Source organism: Lepeophtheirus salmonis, chromosome 10 (genome assembly GCF_016086655.4).
Source record: "Lepeophtheirus salmonis chromosome 10, UVic_Lsal_1.4, whole genome shotgun sequence".
Taxonomy (NCBI): domain Eukaryota; kingdom Metazoa; phylum Arthropoda; class Copepoda; order Siphonostomatoida; family Caligidae; genus Lepeophtheirus; species Lepeophtheirus salmonis.
The window spans coordinates 4,849,992-4,869,497 of NC_052140.2; the positions used below are offsets into that span (position 1 = coordinate 4,849,992).

A 19,506-nucleotide genomic window follows, 5' to 3' on the forward strand; every position below is an offset into this window, starting at 1 on the left:
TATTTAAAATCCCTACACTGTAGACATTTATTATGAATAATAATTTGATTTAAAAATCGGAAATCGTTTTAATTTTTATGCAAAGAAATTTTTATACATATGTATGTGAGTGAAATAAAATAAAAAGCCGTCAGATGAGGAAGAAAAAGAAAGAAAGCTTTCACTCCCCCCTTTTGCGCCTTCGTAGATCTCCCCCCCTTAAAAAGTCGCCGTCATTGTTTTTTATTTTTCGTCCGCAAGTCTTTAGTTCCCTTCATCGTATTGGGATGATATATAGAATTAAGGAAGACATTTTCTTAGAAACTTGAGTAAATTTTTGGACCTCTTTTACTGAGAAATTGTATCAATCATTAATAAAATCACAGAGATAAAATAACATCAAAACAAAATATTGCTCTGAATGTGCAAAGAATCCTTTTTCAAACGGAAATGACACAGGGTAAGCTCTCTCGTTTTTACCATCTTTCAAATCCTTTAAACGACTTAAGTTAATATAAAATCAACCACAAGTTCACAAACTGTAAATTGAATTTCAATATATTCAAATCATTATTAGGTTTTTGGTATATTTGAAAGTTGGGGATGATATTTTTTTTCAAATTGCATGAGATTTGTTCTTGTTGTTTGATACTTGAAGACTTCCTTGCATTCAATTTGATTAAATCATGTGTTTTTGAAATACTACACCTGCAAAGCTCAACTCTTGAAAAAATTGGAGTTGTATATTTTGGAATTTGAAAAGTAATTAATACTGTCTGGGCAAAAAAAATCATTCTGTTTTTCTTTAAAAAAATGATGAAACAATTTACACTGCTCCTCAATGACGATTCATTTTTTGTAATATCATCCTCATTTCAGGGTTTATAATTGACTAATTTATATATGTCGTGTACATGTTGTAACTTGTATAATCAGAATGTACAAGTTGAATCATTTTAAATAAATAATTTTGAGCATTTGTCAGAGGGGGAAAAATCTGGATACGCGGCAATTAAAAGTCCAGTTTCATGCCTTTGCTCACATGAACAATGTACATTTACATCGAGTTCAAGTTGAGTACAGAGTCTTAGTTTTTAAGTCTAAGTCATATTTAGAGACTTTTATTGTGTGATCAAATCGAGTTGTATGTAAACAAAATATGGACTTGAGTCCATGTCGAGTTGCAATTCAGTAGTTCGAGTCCCTTTTTCTGGTACTTGTGATGAGACTAATGCAATACTTGAATGTTCCATCGATGATGATTAAGGTTGTAATTTTTGATCATTTTGTGAAAATTAATCCTTAAGACGTATTAAATGGCAGGTTATAAGGCTCGAATGCCCAAATTTATATTACTCCTAAGTAGAACATATTAAATCCTTAATTTGAATGGATCCAAATTATATGATAGCTTCAAAGATTGAGTCCCAAATTGCCGTAACTCAAAATCATAAATATTAGTGTTAATGCCTAATTTTTTATCCGAAAATTATAATATTTAAAGACTGTTTAACTGAACTTCTTGGATACATTTATTTGTAAAAAATTGGAAAACACTATTATTCATACTCAAAGAATGGAGTTTCCATGCTTAACTCTATAAATTAAATATTCGATGTACGACAATTGGGCACTCACCCCACGAGTTGGTAATTAAATTGACTTATAAGGCAATTTAAGACGAAGAAATTGCAACTTTTACAGCCTATTTAACGTTTATATAAGTTACAACTAGGGTTGTGACGGTGTCAATATTTTTGTACCGGTAGAAATATCAACATTTGTATCAATATTTCGAAACTCTTCGATACTTTTTCAATTAAAAATAAAAAACAAAATGTAATTCAGAACACTTCACATACACAAACTGGTGCGTCCACATAATTATTGTTTGAAGATTGGGAAGCTATCCCATCCAAGAGAATGGAGTAGTTCAGAAATTCGATAACGTTGTAAAGTACAATTTAAATTTATACTTTGTTCCATAAAGAAAAAAAATTTTTACTCTGAAAATCTACGGAATATTTTTTATTATTTAATCGCACTGCAAGTACATGTTTCTCTGAGAATTTAGTATAATACCATTCTCAATGCGCAAGTTCCTCGGTAAGACTAGAGGTGTACCAGCCATCATTAATTGCAAATTGTACAGACATCGCAACTTGAACACAACATTCAATGGTAAACATACTAAGGGGCTATATCCAGTTCCCTGTAGAAATTTCCTTTCATAAAATAACTGTGTTAAGCGTATCTCTGCACTCCTCAGCCAGAGGCTACATGGATAACTATTATCTAGATTCACAGATGAACCTGCTTTTAACGTTTTCTTTTTTAAACTTAAATGGACTGTTGAGTAGAAAAGAAAGAGCGGCTATAGACTTATAGACCATATCTATCTTGATAATTCAATAAATAAAATATGAATTCATGCACATAAATGATTGATTTTTATTCCATGTCTATCAAGGAGTAAATCGTATCTTTGATTGTATTATTATATTAACTAATTTCAACTTTTGAATTGTTCCAAAATATCAAACCTGGTTTAAAAGATCACTCGCAAGAAAGTCGTCTCTTTTTCAGTTTTCCTTACCTGTATATATGCTATGTTCAAGCCGCGATGTCTGCAGGAGTTGTAATTTGTACAAGCTGCTACCAAAAAATGAGATTAATAGTTTTAAATTAAAAATGTACAGTACTTCGCCTAAGAATAGTGCAGTAGTTGAATATTCAATGGATGATTGATATCTTAATGCCAAGTAATTTTGGACGATTTAAATACGAATTACAAAAATATAAGTATTCTGGTGATACATTAGAAAGTTACTCATAAATACATAATAAATGCGTAATTTGAATAGATCCAAATTAAATGATAATGTCAATGTATAGTTGGTAATTAGAATGACCAATGTTCTAATTAAATAATACTTTTTAAGTGGTAACTTTGGAAGACAGTACAACTTGTACACAACATATATTTTATTCGCTTGACTGGACTCCTTGATCAAGTTTCCTAATGCATATTCCTCAAACATTAATAGACTTAATATTTGATACAAAAATATCACAATAATATCTGATATCATATTAACCACAATTTGCAATCATATTAAAGAAAAAATGGAAATAATATATATATATTTTGCAAGTAAAGAGATTGCAAAGGCCCTAATTTTTAGATTAGTCCCCTTCAAACAAAACATTTGAAAAATAAAATTATATGTTATATGTAAATCAAAGACAAATCGGGAAAAAAGAGAAGATTGCTTCTTAATGGGCTAATTTTGGGAGTGATAACATCTTCAGTACAATGTATTATGTATTTAGTTTAACCATGAAATATTTGAATATTTGCATAAAGTGACCATCTCCTCCATGTGTGATCCAAGAATCAAAGCTGATTTTTTTAATAGTCCAGATCATGTATTAAGCATTAGGGCTTCTTGAGACCATTTAGTTCGCAAAGTATTTTCCATTTGAATTTGAATCGAGTTATCCTTAAGTGCAGCTCGAGTCAAAGTATCAGTCCTCATCAGTTTTAGTTCGATCATAACACTATGCAACAGCATTTTTACCTCCCGGCTAAAATTTATATTTATTATTATTATTTAAGTCATAGAACACAAAAATTACCCTTAAAATTTTCAATCGCCGTAGGTTGGGCTTTTAAAGCTCTTTTTTAGAGTATAATTTTGATTCAAAGCCATATTTTGAAATGAAATCACTATATAAATGAAAATTTACATTCAACTAATCAAACGATAAATTAATTATTAATTTATGTTGAATACAGTTCCTACAAATTAAGGATCATATTTGGAAGCTAATATTTTTTTTCAATTGCTTTATATTATTGCTTAAACTAAAGACTGAATCTTGTATTACAACTTCCAAAGTTTAGCTGTTAAAAAAAAGTTCAATTTCGATTGATTTTTTCGGTTTAACTTTTCTTAAGGAATATTTAATAAATAATCAATATTAGGCTGCTTGAAAATTTTCCAAAATTAAATCGATTATTTGATTAATAGTAATATGTAATTTTACTGATTGGGGATGATTAACCCCAATTTTGAATATGTTTCATAGGCAATGTATTTTGATAAGATGTATTTACATTTAAATTAATTGATTTATTTCTTCTTAATTTCTGAAATTTTCCTGTCTCTAAAATATCAATTAGTTCTTAGATTTAGTCAAAGAATTGACTAAATCATATTTAATTTCGAAACATTGTAACACAAGTTTAGATTACATATTTTTGTTTTCTCTTTGCTTAATAACAATAATAAACGTGGGTTTTAGCCGCAGGCATTCCAAAGCCTGCATTTTGTTGCATAGTGATAATCAATATACAATCATATGAATGGCGCTTAATACTAAAACGCCATGACTATCATATTCGAGACTTGGGCTTTGGAATCTGTCTCCATTTGAGCAGGTTAGCAATTTTTTGGCTCAAAATTTGATGTATACAATTGTTAATATACTAATATTTAATCAATGGATCTTTAAACATAAAAAAATGTGAATTTTTAACTTATGGTATTCCAGTGTGGTTGTAAATGAATTACCTCATCGAAAAAGTGCTAAAACTATTCGTTTTTAAATTAAAAATCTAATTTTATAGGTCTTATTTGATGAAAATCAAAAACAAACAGTCAATTACTTTGAAAAAAAAATCTCTATTTTTAAGGGGAAAAAAAAAATCTCGATTTAAAAAAATTCAAAAATCTTCGATGTTTACTGATTTAAAAAAAATATTTTTTTGTTACTGTAAAGATTCTAATTTCAATCTGATTTTAAAGATGTTATATTGATAAAATCCTTCACTTTTTTTAAACAACAAATTTCAGCTAAAATTGATCTCCTTACACATTTTTATACATACAAATTTTAGTATTAATATTAACAATTATTTTTAACAAACAGTATAAACATTTTTATTCCTAAAAATGGGCAAGGATTGTAATTTAAAATATTAGAAAATGCAGGCCATGCAATATCTAGTGGTCGTTATAGGGTTAAATACTTATACATATTTATTAAATAGTTTGAAATTAAGGATATTTGTGAGTTAGGAGCATTCATAATAAATTAATCAATAATACTTATATTCAGACTCGAATTGTTGACCCTTTTCTCAACTAGTCCGAATTGAATTTGAAGAAGTAGAGTGTGTGTTAAAATCAAGTTGAATTTTAGTCTTACTTTTCGGATGCAAGAGAATCTTTTAAGCACTCTGGATTTTTTCCCCGCCCTCCCCCCTACACCATAATTACTTTTTCACCCATAAATGCGTATTTTTTAATCTCATTTCAAAGAAATAAGAAGAAACTCGCAAATGTTGTATTCATTAAATCCGTTTTATGCTTAAAGCAATATTATATAGCATTTTAATTTTATAAAGTACTGTTTTAAGGTCATATAAAAGGTCAAAGGTGGTTTTGATTGTTGGGGTATCCGAATTATTTTGTTGGACTACATTTTTTTTTCTTCAAAATGAAAAATAAGGATTATATTCTTGTGTACACATGACTTGAGAAAATGAACAAATTAAATTTTTTAGAGTGCTTAGAAGATGCTCTTGCACACAAAAAGTTGGGCTATATTTTAATTTGGTTATTTTCATAAATTAAAACCCCACCCCGTATTTGAAGGGGTGTTTTTCGGTATACAAGTACTTTAGGGTACCTGCGTATTGACTATAGTAAGTTGGTATTGAAACCGGTACTTGCATTACGACCACGTCATAAAAATCATTAGCTCTTTACACCCAACTTTCTGAAGAACATCCCAACTTCGAACCAAACTGATCTTTATAAAAAAAATTATAAGAATGTTAGTTCTATTCTATAAAAAAGTCATCACATTTATGAAATAGTCTCTACATAAAGCAAAACAAAAACAAACAAACTTGGGAACACCTTTGAGTACATTTGAGTTGCCCTTAACTAAATGTTTGTTCTATATTTTTACACAACAAACTATCAAAAAGTACCAAAATACTGGTATCTAATCTGAGACCGAAACCAGTCGGAAAGTATTGGTATTTTGATAACACTAGTTTGAAGAATTCAATTTAATTAGACTACAATTCAACTCGAGTACGTCTCCTTACAAGCTTTTGCATTGAGCAGTGTTATCTTCCTTGAAATGATGGTAAAAAGAGTTATTATTTTCTTATAATCTGTATAATTGTATGAAACTCTCTATGGTCCTTCACGTAGAGGGGGGTCCGCTTGGATCGGTTACATAAGCTATTCAAACCCCAACACCGTTCTAATTCAGTAAATCAATATTATATTTCGAACTGGGTACTAGTAAGTAATACGAATTGTTCAGTCTTTTCACATGTAATAGTCCGAGTTGAGTACTATGTGTTCAGTTTAATTATACTTTAGTCCTACTCGTCTACGACTCCTTATAAGCTGTGAGTCCTCTCACAATCTTATATGTATTAAATCTTGCAACCTTTTCATAAAAAGAAGAACAAACAGAAAAAAAGGCTCAAAATCAGTTTGTAGTTAGACAATTCTTCCCAATTATAAAATTATTAGTCAATAATTGCTTATAATTGTTCACAGCTTCACTAGAGCTAATTCAAATTGAACCAATCAACGATAAGAATACTGATAAGATTTAAAAACCTAGAAAAATTCACAGCTGACAACAAAAAGCAGTATATATTTTTGTGTTTGTGAGATAACACCGTGTTTTATGTATTCTCTTCTAGAGGGCCGGCCCGGTTTCTTAATCTATTGGAACTCCAACCATATTTGGATTCAGCTACCAATGAATGATTATTGTCACTCGAAACCAACACCAGTTTAAGATTAGTAGACGCATTATAGAGTCTTTCCACTTCAAGTCCGAGTTGAGCTGGAAGTGTTCAATTTAATTCGACTTGGGTACGACTCCTTATAAGGTCTGTTACATGAGAATTCCTTGAAGTGATGGTAAAATAAGTAAATATATCCTTGTAATTACGAAAAAGCCTTAAAAATGAATAATTAATTCAAAATATTAAACCCTTAATAAGTATTGATGAACCATTTTTCCCTTTCCCTTGCCAAAGGAGTATATTTTTAATTCGTAATACGTATTTGGTGTTACTAGTATTATTTTTAAAAAACCAAACCATGAAAGAATTAGTCCTTGAAAATTCAAGCAGCTTATATTATGTATTCTTATTAAACTTCTTCTTATTTATTTTTCACATTGAAAAGTAATTTTAAAAAATTATTTTGATCATATTTTATCAATATTCTGTACAAGTTGCGATATATGTACATGTTACAACTTGTATAAGCAAATTGTAGAAGTTGTAATTTCTTTGTCTTCAAATGCATTGCTTCATGTGAATTTTTTTCATTTTTATAACTAACTATTAATTGATACCATCATTTTATTTTGATCTATTGAAAAAAAACAACTTATTATTACTGTTGTGTTTCGGTCTGGAAATCCTAAACCTGTCTCAGACCATTATGAGTTTTGTTGTAGCGAACTAATTCAGTCCAAAGACAAAATTTAGTCTATATCGGTTCAAGAGAAAATTCGCGCTACAATGATACAAAAGAAAAAAATTCGTCAAGTTTGGTCCCGAAAAAAATCAATCTTATTTAAAATTCGGTTCTGACTGATTTTACATATAAATTGTTTATGAAGTCATATGTGTTTTCTAATTGAGACACAGTATAATGACATCATATGTGTTTTAAAAAGGTGAACAATGTGACCTTCAAGGCCTCAACTGAGGCATAATTATTCTTGCAGGCAATCCTCTCTACCCTACCCCACAGGTAAAAACTACGGGAATTTAGGTCCGGTCTGTGGCTAGCCAATAAAATGGAGGTCCTAAATCTGGCACATTTTGTACAAAGAACTCTTATACAATCTTGGTCTTATGAGCAGGTCCTGAGTCTTGCTGGAAAGTATATGGCTTCCCCTCAGTGACTTAATTCATCCATGGGATGACTATCTCCTTGTAGACCTCCTTGTTCACCTTCTGGTCCTTTTGGAAGAATTTGTCCCTCCATGCTGATGACCATCAGGACCATAACCGAAGCTAGATTCTTTGTTTTCATGACTAGTTGGACCTCATGAGGGTCCGGACGGATCCATCTATCTTTTTTACGTTTATTCTTGGCGTCAATGTTGAAGACTTTCTTGTCCGAAAAACACAAAAAAAAAAAAAAAAAAATACGCACGTAACCACCTTTCCTCTCCATTTGGTTAATAAAAATCTTGCCTTTGCTCATTCTGTCTACCTTATTCTGCAATGTGAATAGATGCTTTGAGGCTCTGGCCCTAGTAAAGAAATGCAGGTCAATCCTGATAGCATTTTTGATGGTCCCTTTGCTCATGTTGCAATCCTTGGCCCGCCTAGCAATTGGTGTATCTGCATGAGTGTCAATTGATCGTTTTAAGCCAGCTACGAACCTTTTAGTCTGGATTTTATCAGATTTTATTGAATGAGCTGCTCTCTTAGTCTTTCCTTCCTCATTAAAGGCCTTAATCACGTCCTAAACTGTGGATTTGGGATATTTGGAGAAGGAAAGGATCTCCTGTACAGAGTGTCCCGCACGGCAAGCTTCGACGATGGAAATTCTCCTGACTATTTCCATGCTTGAATGACAAGATACTCAAAAATATGTTATTAAATTCGACAGCTAATACATTTAGCTTGTAACAAGTAGTAAATTTTTATCACATAACCTGTAAAATTCTCATAATTAGCCGTTAAAGTTATTTCGGATTTACCTTGTCACCCTGTCTATAAGAAATACAACTTGTAATAAAAATTAAAAGCCCGTAACAGATGTTGACGTATTTGAAATCATAGTCATCATAAAATCTTTTTTTTTTAAAGTGAATTTTTTATCATAATTTCTCAAGAGGCTCCCTCGTCATTAATATATATATATTGGTACTTTTCAACTACTTCCAGTCATATTATAATAATGGGACTGTATCTAATTGATCATTGAGAAAAGAATTATATATCATTTATCACTTATTTATAATATATAATTAGTTACTTCTGGACCTGTACCTGAACATGGGTACTTGAGAATTGCCTCTCATTTATAATTCTAATTCTTAGATCATAATGCTTTTATCGAAGAATGGTCTTTATTACGTTATAGTAAAAAAATGCACCTTTCTGAGAGGGAAAACCAAGAGTCAATGGGTTGAAATTTTAACTGGTTTAATTTCCTCAGCTATGACTATCAACAAATTTTTCTTATTGACCTTTGGAAGCACCATGAATTGCACTTTAAGTATCCGAAAATAATTTTACCAATAATAAGAAGGAGATATATATAAATTTAATGGTTGAAATGGGCCATATCAGGGCCAATATATGTTTTTTAAACCAAATAAAGGTTTTAAACTATAGTATTTATTCTTAGGTGTCTTAACAAATCCCAAAAATTGGAATAATAAGGCAATAATTGACTCAAATATGTCTTTGAAATATTATATTTATATGACGATTTTGAGACGAAACGAAACAATTTTTTTTGTATGTTTCGTCTTAATTAAATAAATTTTGTTTTTCTTGATGAAGCAAAAAGAAATTAATATTAAATATATTAAGTATAAATGTGTATTACTTATATATTTAGATATTTTATAATTTAGATTGCAACAGCACCTTTGCTTAAAAAAGGATTGGACGTTACCGTAGTTGATACAAAAATCTACTTTTTGGCATATTATTCAGCTTGTAGACGTGTTATTAAGATATTTGAATAGTTTATTCTGCAGAAGTTGTCATTTTACTTTTCATGATGGCAATTTTTTGTGTCAACTTACCTATCGATGGGGGTTGGGGGTGGGAAGTTGACTCAGTAGCATTATCGATAACTAATTTTAGAAAATTATAATGTTTATTGGTATAACTGAAAGATAGTTAAGTTTAACCTTCAATAGATATATTAATTGATTTGGGATTTTTTATAATTTCCAATCATTTTAACATTTAAGTTTCATTTTCTGTTCTTTATTATTGATAGCAAATTAGAAAAATAAAATATGCTTCCCTTTTGTTACGTTTCGAAACTCGGGAAGTCTTAATTACTGAAAATGAATGAACATTTTATAAAACTACTCCCAGGTTGTAAATTTAAAAAAATGAGTTACAGGCACCCTCAAAGACCCCCAACTAATGTAACACAAATAGGTGGTTCTTCTAACAAAGTATTGAAGCTTAACTTCTAATTATAAAGTGCAATCATGATTGTGTAACATTGGTCATTTGTTTTGGAGTTGGACTTGGATTAGAATTGAGGATCAATGTCCTTGTTTGATGAAGAGTGGGACTTGTGTTTATACCTTTTCTCTCATAGGTGGTAATCAAACTTTATGACAGGTAATTTGCTCTACTTCCAAATCTTCTTCAAATTATTAGGGTTACCATGTAATTTGTCGTTTTTTTATATGTAAGACAGTTGTTGTTCTACAACTCTAAGTAAAGGGTGGATTTTTAATATTGTTGAAGTGAGTGAGCACACTCGCAATTTGTTTCATTCTATTGTCAAGTTGTATATTTTGGAATTTGAAAACTAATTAATTTATTTGTGGAAAAATTTGTGGTTTTTTAAATGACAGTTATACAACTCTGTTTATTCTGTTTCATTCTATGAGTTATTTGAATATAATTTTAAATAATAACTATAGTGTTCCCAAGTTTTGAAATAATTTCCACGTCTGTTTTTAATCTTACTACGTATTATGACCTCATTCAACTGTGTTCTCTAGTTTAATAATAAGTTCTAATAAATGAATAACAAAGCATGTAAACAAAACTTTACTTCAGATTAAGTACTAAACGGGACTTGTGGCTTATTTTGGGGCCTTTATGACAGAGGATGACTAACTTCAATTTGAAACATAGTATTTTGAATAAGGTATTTTGAATATTCTTTATTGAGGATGACCAAGAAATACAATGCTGGGTGTGAGAGTGTAAAACTTATTGGAAATGTGTGAGTCTATCATCAATTGCATGAGGCTTGAGAGCCATGTAAACAATGTACTAATATATAACGAATCAACTAGTACTTGCACAAGTTCTGTTTTTTTTTTCTTCTTAAACTCTATTTAATTTCAACATTTATCCCAAGTTTATATAGGCCATTGAGTTTTAGAAAAATGTAATAATTGCGCACGCAGCTTACCTTATTTTTCTTTATTTTCCCTCTTGAAAGAATGAACTAAAAAAAGACGTTGATTCATTTTCCCTTTCATGTGGAAATACAAATTCTGCATGATTATTCCATGGGTAGGCATAGGTAGTTTGATGCATGATAGACCAAATATCTGACAAAATAAAGAGTCCAATGTGAGGGCACAAATGAAATAAAACAACATAATGATAATAAAGACTCCATTATCGTGAGTCTACGTAATTTGATAGCCATATGTCATTTCGTCTTTGTTCGTGGTCATATTATAATCATATAGGTACTTAGATAATATATATATGTTGTATACGTATAATTACAAGTCATAATCAGAGCTGATTACGGTCTCAAACTACGAATCAAAACACTTTCTAAGTAATCATCCATCACAGCTTTTTTAATTAATTATATTCAGAAACATTCTAGATATATTTTTCATGTATATGAAGTTATCTCCCATTTTGTAGGCTAGGGCTTCTCATGACTCCGGAAATTGTCCGTCAGGAAGATTTCAGAAAACCCTTTTTGAAATAAAAGTTTTGGATACGATCATTAATCAAACTCCATTAAAACTCGACTTTGTAAAAGCTAACCATTTTCAAATAATGGCTCAATCTCTCACGGAATATATATATATATATATAAATATTTTTGTTGAAAAAAATTAGATTTCATTTGGAATAATCCAAACTCTAAGCATTTAATTAATGTTCATCCAAACTTTTACTATAATTTAAAAGGACTCTAAGAAAACTATAGACTATTAAAGAAATAGTTAATAAATTAAAAAGGTTAGTACACATTACATTCAATGCAGAAATTCTCAAAAACTCGATTTCAAAAATTGTGTGTAGAGTTGGGAACTCAAAACTTACAATAGCATGACTAAATTACGAAAAGTGTGATTTGTGTTAAAAAAAAACAAACAAAACATTTTGTGATATGTTTAAATATTATATCGAGGTATATTATTTGAACAATATGCCCTCCTTCAAAAGCAATAACAGCCTCGAAACAACGGTGAACAGATTGGCAGCTCTCAACGATGAAGGCCGTGTTCATGGCGTACCATGATGGCAGCTCAGAGCGTATCCAAATTTGGATAAGAGGTGCAACAGACATTCTTCTCCAAGATACCCTTAACTGTAAAGTCAAGAGGGCTGAGGTCAGGGGTGGAGGAGGAGGGCCGCATGAAAGGAAGCCAGAAGTAAGGCATATTGTTAATGCAGAAGTTTCGGTTCTTGTTTTCTTTATGGAGCTGTAATGGACTTTTTGGTGTATGAGGCAGTCGGGATGGAGATTTCAGATGGTCTCTGTAGCTTTCTTGTCACTGAGACTGGCATAGAGGAGAAGGCACCCCCCTTGCCTTTTTTTTTTGTTCCGAGATTTTTACACTTAGAGCCATGGGATAAAAAAACAAACTTGTTTTTACTTCGTAATCCAAATAACGAGGATTAAAATCGTAATTAAATGCTACTGCAAGTTTTGGGTCGTCCCCAATTTGTATTTTACTAAAACAAATTTAACTAGATGTCAAAAACTCGAAATCGAGCGAATTCAAAGTTTGTCACAAAAATGAAACTCTTGTGAATAATAATTTTTAAAATATTTTAAGCTATACTTACCGTTACATTTGTCAAAGGTTAAAAAATTAGTCAGTGTTTCCTACAATAGAATGTGAATTTCTAACAACACAATGACCACTTTTTCTTTTTTACAACTTGTCCGGGGAGTTTTGAGGCTTTATCTAAATGTCCGGTTTTTAAAAGGATTAACAGATTATAATCGACTTATTTGACAAAAATCTGAAATGTTTGTGGAAACACAAACGAAAATCAAAATGTATTAATTTTAAACATTATCAACCTTCCTTCTCCTTAAACGGAAAATGATCTTACCACGTGATCTCTTTTAGGAAAGCAAAATATGGTTAACCCAACGATAGTTAAATATGCATACGTTAGTTGCTTCTTTCCCGATTATTTTTGATAGATACACATCATTTGCACTGCAGAATAAATCGTTCAAAACTTCATCTCAATTCAAATAATACTCTATATTACATAAACACGTTATATATTTTGTGCTAGTTTTTAGCATAGATTAGTTTTTATAGGAAAGTGGGACGACGATTTCTTATATGAAAGAAACTCCTTGTTCAGATGAATCTTCAAAACCTGTAATTTGTATTGAATTAGTTACATAAGTAGTGATGTACATCGTGTGTATTTTTAAGCTGGCCCGTTTTTTCTTTCGAATTGGTAATCTGAAGAATTAATTTTCATTTCCTCAGCTGTTGTTATTATTATTCGACTTCTGAGTAGTGACTTTCCTTCCCCTAATACATTCAATTATGTATAATTCATAACCTGTTTGAATATTCGTGTGGGCGGCTTATAAATGACGGAAAGTATCCTTTGAGGATTTGTGTCATACTTATGCCACAAAAGTCCTTATTGTACTCATAGTGGAATTGAAGTTGAACATTATAGTAATTCTTGACAATTTCTTTCTTCCCATCTCCCTTATCACAGCTGATTTCCAAGTTGCTCTTCTTCCAATTATTCTTCAATTTATCAGGTTTACCGTGTAGATTTGGTTTTTTTTTTTTGACATGCCCAAAATGTACAAATTATGAAGTAACGAAATATAATTTTCTCTTGGGATTCTCCTTGGTGTAAATATCCCCAAAACGGGAATCTGCCAGATAAATCTTAGCATGTAAAATATAGTATGTAGTATAACATGGGTAATCCAATGAAATGTTCCACCCGAAGGAAATAAATAAATAAATTTGTTAAACGAGTAACGTCATTAGCCTCTTTAAATACACAACAATAAATACAAACAGTGAGTAAATTATCAGCAGTTTTCTAAGAGGTAATCATTAATTATAATGCGTTTGGGGTAGGAATTAATTGCACTCATTACATTCATTTCTTTAAGAATATAATATGTATAAATAATACATTTAAAACGTTCGTTGGGGGGGAGGGAATAGGGAAGCGGAAATGAGGAACGATTGCCAGAATTAATTTGTGGTTTTATGTTTTGTGAAACGAAACAATTTATTTTACGCTTAAAGTTTATATAAATACATAGGACTGTGTAGAGTTGAACCAAGGAGCAGATGAATTTGAAAAGGGGGGAAAAAAACCTGTAAAAAAACGAAGTAACTATCATTTGGACTTAACACTTGCGACTCGAATTGAATAACTTTCCATATCATGAGGACTCCGAATCGATTTGAAAAACAAATATTTTTTTTTTTTTTTAATTCAAACAATCATGAAGAACCTTCCTTGTTTAGAACCTTTCATTTAGAAAAAAATGAATACTCGTTGATGATCTTTTCTCATTACGGAAACCTTGTTACAACTTTTACTTCCTCTAAATACTCAAGCCTTCTCAAACAGCTCTGAGATGTTCCCCTACAGAGATTCGATCCAAATATCTTTCTAAAACGTTTCATGCCTAGTAGCAACAAGTGGTATGTACAAAGAAAAGGACGTAATCAACGTAAGCTTATGACTTATGCTTACTGGGAATTCGTGGTTCACAGGGATTAATTGCAAACCTCCAACCATACTACGGAGGTTTTTTTTCTTGTATTCGAAAGCTAGTGTATAATGAACTCAAGAAAAGCTTTTACACTATGGACCCTATATTATAGCTCCTAATGGGATTTGTGTAAAGAAAAAACTAAGTATAGCCATTAAAAAAAGGAAAACGGTTGATGTGTGTGATCTTTCTTCTTTTTTGTTCAATATTTAGTAAGTTGTGTGAGTGTTCACATCTCCTTCTAAAAGAAAAATAATCCCCTATTTTTGTTGTAAATTGTTCTAAAAATGAATAATAAAATTAATATATATGAATTTAAATATAATTAGAATAGTTTTCTTGCACTAATGTTATTTTCAATGTGGAAGGTTCTTCTCTTTATAAAAGTAATTCATTTTCTCTTCCAAAAATTGGAGAGAAATAATATGACAATGATAATCTTACAGTACTTAAGAGATAAATAGCAGTTGGTATTATTGACTTATTTGGCTAACTACCAATTTGTCTGTTTCTTTCTGTAGGAAAGGTTGTTTAATACAATAAAGGAAACGACGTGATATACTGAGACATAAAAAAACGAGGAAGGATTTGAAAATGATTAAATTTTGGTTTTTAGTAAATCCGTAAAATAGCACTTAAGACCGAACCGAATAAAAAAGAGTTCGGTCTTGGACTGAGTCTCACCACTAATGAATACATATAATCATGAATTCAAATTGTACATATTTTGATTTGTTTCACGAGATAAGAAATCGTCGTCCCATTTTCTTTGACGATTTAAAAAAAAAAAAAAAAATATTAGTTTTTCCCATCTTATTGTTTTGGGGGGATTTGTTTCTTTTTGATTACAACTATTTGTGATGATAAAAACGAGTTTGCTTCTTCAATCGTGAAAAAATTATTGTACAATACAGTTAATATTTATTCTCCTGAATCAATTCAATAATATTCCATTCGTCCATCAGGATGATAATACTTATTTATCTGGTTAATATTTTCGTTCTAGTTGCTACATAAATACATACATGATGTTAACAAGGCAAATGTATAAATAAATAAGAGTTCCTTGTTTTTCCAATCTTTGATGATTATTTATTTTTCTGTAGAGCTCCTAAAAAACCCGTCATAAAGCAAAAATAGATCATTAACATTTGAGGAAGTACATAAATGCTAAGTCACATGATAGATGAGATAACTATGTATATACAAACGTGAATTATTATATAACACAAGTATATTGCACAAAAATACCCACTGTATTCTCTTGTAAGCTGTCAATTCCCTTGTCTCACTTGATACGTCATGTCTAATGATACAAATCGTTTGCATTTTGGGCATGTTAAGAAAAGAAAAGGGATATTTAAAATGGTAACCCAGTCCATTTGAAGAATGAACTCCGGACAATGACGGATACTACTGTCAGTTTATACTAAATCAAATGAGCCTTACGAAATGGCTAGATTTTGTAGCTAATTTTAAGGACGAGAGAAAAGTAGATAATTAATGGGAGAAAAAAATCTTAGCCTTGCAAATGCAATAGTAACTTTTTGACTACACTATGGAAATAAAAATGTGTAATAACATAATTTTGATTACATATTACTAATTAGTTTAATATATAAAATCTGATATATATATATATTGTTATTTTTGTTTTGTGCACTGTATATAGGGATCCATGATGTAAATAATAAACATAGTTCGATCTAAGAAATAATAATGTAGTCCTATTAAGGAAATATTGTAGGGGTGCGCAATGCGCATATAGCATCCAATGTGACTATAGGGTACACAACACACAGTATAAAAATCATAAACTCCCTGATGTAAATCATATAAATATTTTTGATATAAGAAATAATAATATAGTCGTATTAATGAAATATTGTAGGGGTGTGCATGTATCACAAGAGCACTATTTTTATTATTGATCTCTTATTCTTATAAAAAACAAGTATAGAAAATGAATTTTGTTTGTTTTTATTAGTGAGCTCTCCTTTAAACAAAAATGCTCGTCACTCATGAGTATAGAGGGGATGTGTGTAAAGAAAAAAACTAAGTATAGCTATTAAAAAAGGAAAGGAGGATGGTTGATGCCTGTGCTCTTTAATCTTTTTTGTTCAATATTTAATCTCCCTCTAAAAGAAGAATTCTCGCCTATCTTTGGTGAAAATTGATTTAAAAATGAATAATAAAATAGTTATATATGAATTTAAATATAATTATAATACTTTCCCTGTACTAATGCTATTTTAAATATAGAAGGTTCTCCTCTTTACGGCAGTAGGTCATATTCTCCCTCCATAAAACAGGAAGCAGGATCTTAATTCAGGTGTATCATATGTCTCGCTCACACTCTTATAAAAAAACATCTCTACTCATAAGTCATCCCAATAATTACTTTTATTTTTCTCAAACTCTTATTATTAATATTCAGACATTCTTGAGGGCAAAACATAACATATGAATGGATATAAGTATTGAGTAGTTACGTGTGCTCAAGGAAAAGGTAGAGTAACACTAAGGATTTCTTGGGGGAGTTATCTTCTATATTCATAATGCAAAATTTGTCTTTTAGCCAACGCCTAATTACTTCGGACAAAGCCAGATACTACTCCCAGTATTTAATATATTAATATTTATCCACATATTTTATCGATTTCTTCTTTGATGATGAAATAAATTAAAGCTATTTTTTTGTTGTAGTTATTATTGTTGTTCAAATAAATAACTTTCTTATCTTTTTCATGTATATTATATTTGTAGATTATTCTACATATGTGTGTACTATTTATATGCGTAAAAGAAATCGAGAAATTTCCTTCTTATTGCTATTATAATTATTGATACAAAAACATCTTTTCATTGAGCCATATGTTTTGCTCCGTCGTCAAATCCTGTTATCCTTGACCGAAAAATCTAACAGTAGGTACGTATAGATTGTACAAGTCAATTCTTCATGCAATACATTGAGAACGGTGACTATCACTACTTTGTAATTAGAAACTGAGTAGTTCCTAATTACGCAGCTGTAATGGGTTCCTACGAGGTGGTCTGAAAAGTTATCGACCTCTACATGAAGATTACAGTACTCGCAAATAAATGTTAGTCACATCTATCTAGCATCTGATGACAGTCACTCACCAAAGTTTCAGCCATTTTGGACAAGCAATTGTTATGTTGTAACAGTTGTTTGAGAGAGTTGCTTTTTTTTTCATAAAAATTTATCATCTAGTCTCCTTGAGTTTCCAAATTTATTTTTGTGCTTTGGGTATAGAATAAGCTCCCCTTATATGACGTCCCTCAAAATTGTCATTCCCGTCTTAGCCTGACCAGGCTTAAAAGAGGCTCCTATGCAAAGTTTCAGCCTCTTTGGCCAAACGGTGTGGGCACCTATATAGGACACACACATATACCATATTATATACAAGGGTGGTCTGAAAAGTTTCCAACCTCAACGTGAAGATGACAGGACTCGTACATCAAGGCTACTCATTTAAATATAGCATCTGTTAACAATTACTCACCAAAGTTTGAGCCATTTTGGACCTGCAGTTTTTATGTCGTAACAGTCGTTTGAGTGAGTTGATTTTTTTGTGAAAATGGACAAATCGAGTACACCTCTATTTGGTGTAGTCTAAGCACCGATTAACTAATGTAGTTGAAATTTGAATACACGATTATACATCCCAAAGAAAAATTCAGTCTAAATAGTATAAGCTTATTTGGAAGAGAAAAATGCAAAGCACTATTCGGATGGGTTATAGAGATGGAAGTATCACTGGGAGAAGTGTGGTGAGTTACAAGGAGACTATGTCAAAAAAAAAAAAAAAAAATCACAATCTTTTTGGCTTGGAAACTTTTCAGACCACACTCGTTTATACTAGCGTTGGGTTTTGCTCTAGAAATCCAAGACCGGTTTGATACTGTTACGATTTTTGTTGGATTGTTCCACTAAAAATCCAAAAGAACAATTCTGTCTATTTCCGTTCCAAAACATCGGTCTAGACCGATTACACATATGAATTATTTATGACCTCATTTGAGTTTTCAATAACGTCATACGAAGTTTAAAAAGAGATAGCTCGGAGGAATTTTCTATGGTTTTAAAATGGAACAATACTAAAAACTTTGACTATAGGTGGTAGGGTGGGTAACTCCCTCCGTTGTTATAGCTTGTGGTCAAATTTGTTGAAAAAAAAGGTTTTTTTGTGATTTTTTTTGTTGTCGTCACAATTGTGGAATTTAAAATTCCCTGTATTAAAAATTTTATATCCCTTTGTTATACAGCATTTCTTCGAATTTGTTTTTCAAATTTTTTAAATTATCAAATTTGTTTTTCCTTAAAAAAGTAAGTAGTTATTTGTCACTTTATTTTATTTGTAAATGTGACATCTATAAGAATAACAATTCTGTCGAAAGGGCCAGAGTTTTGTCAAAAAGTAAAGAAAAGTCCTATTAACGGTCTTTCTAAGAGCCTGTATTGAATAAAAATGTATGGCAAAGGAAAAAAGTGTGATTTTTGAATTAAATCAAAACTAATAACTGAGTACTAAAAATCTTTTTACAATTCATTTAATTTTGAATCAATTAAAGAGGATAAAAATATATGATCCTTGCAAATGTAGTAGTTATTGTATTGTTTAAACCATGTAACTACGGATATAAAATGATGTATTAACATATTTTTAATACGTATAATGTAAATATAAATAATAAAGTTAGAGATTAATTTCAATAGATATTAGAGGCTAAAGTTCTTTTATTT

At 30.6% G+C, this 19,506-nt stretch overlaps 1 protein-coding gene across 1 annotated transcript in view; it reads left to right on the forward strand.

The window, feature by feature from the left end:
* The first annotated feature begins 245 nt into the window (after nt 1-245).
* LOC121125239 (uncharacterized) overlaps nt 246-19,506 on the forward strand; it is an 86,434-nt gene continuing 67,173 nt past the window's right edge. Inside the window, exon 1 of the mRNA XM_040720389.2 lies at nt 246-439. The gene's annotated coding sequence lies outside the window, so the exon portion shown is untranslated. The remainder of the gene's footprint in view (nt 440-19,506) is intronic.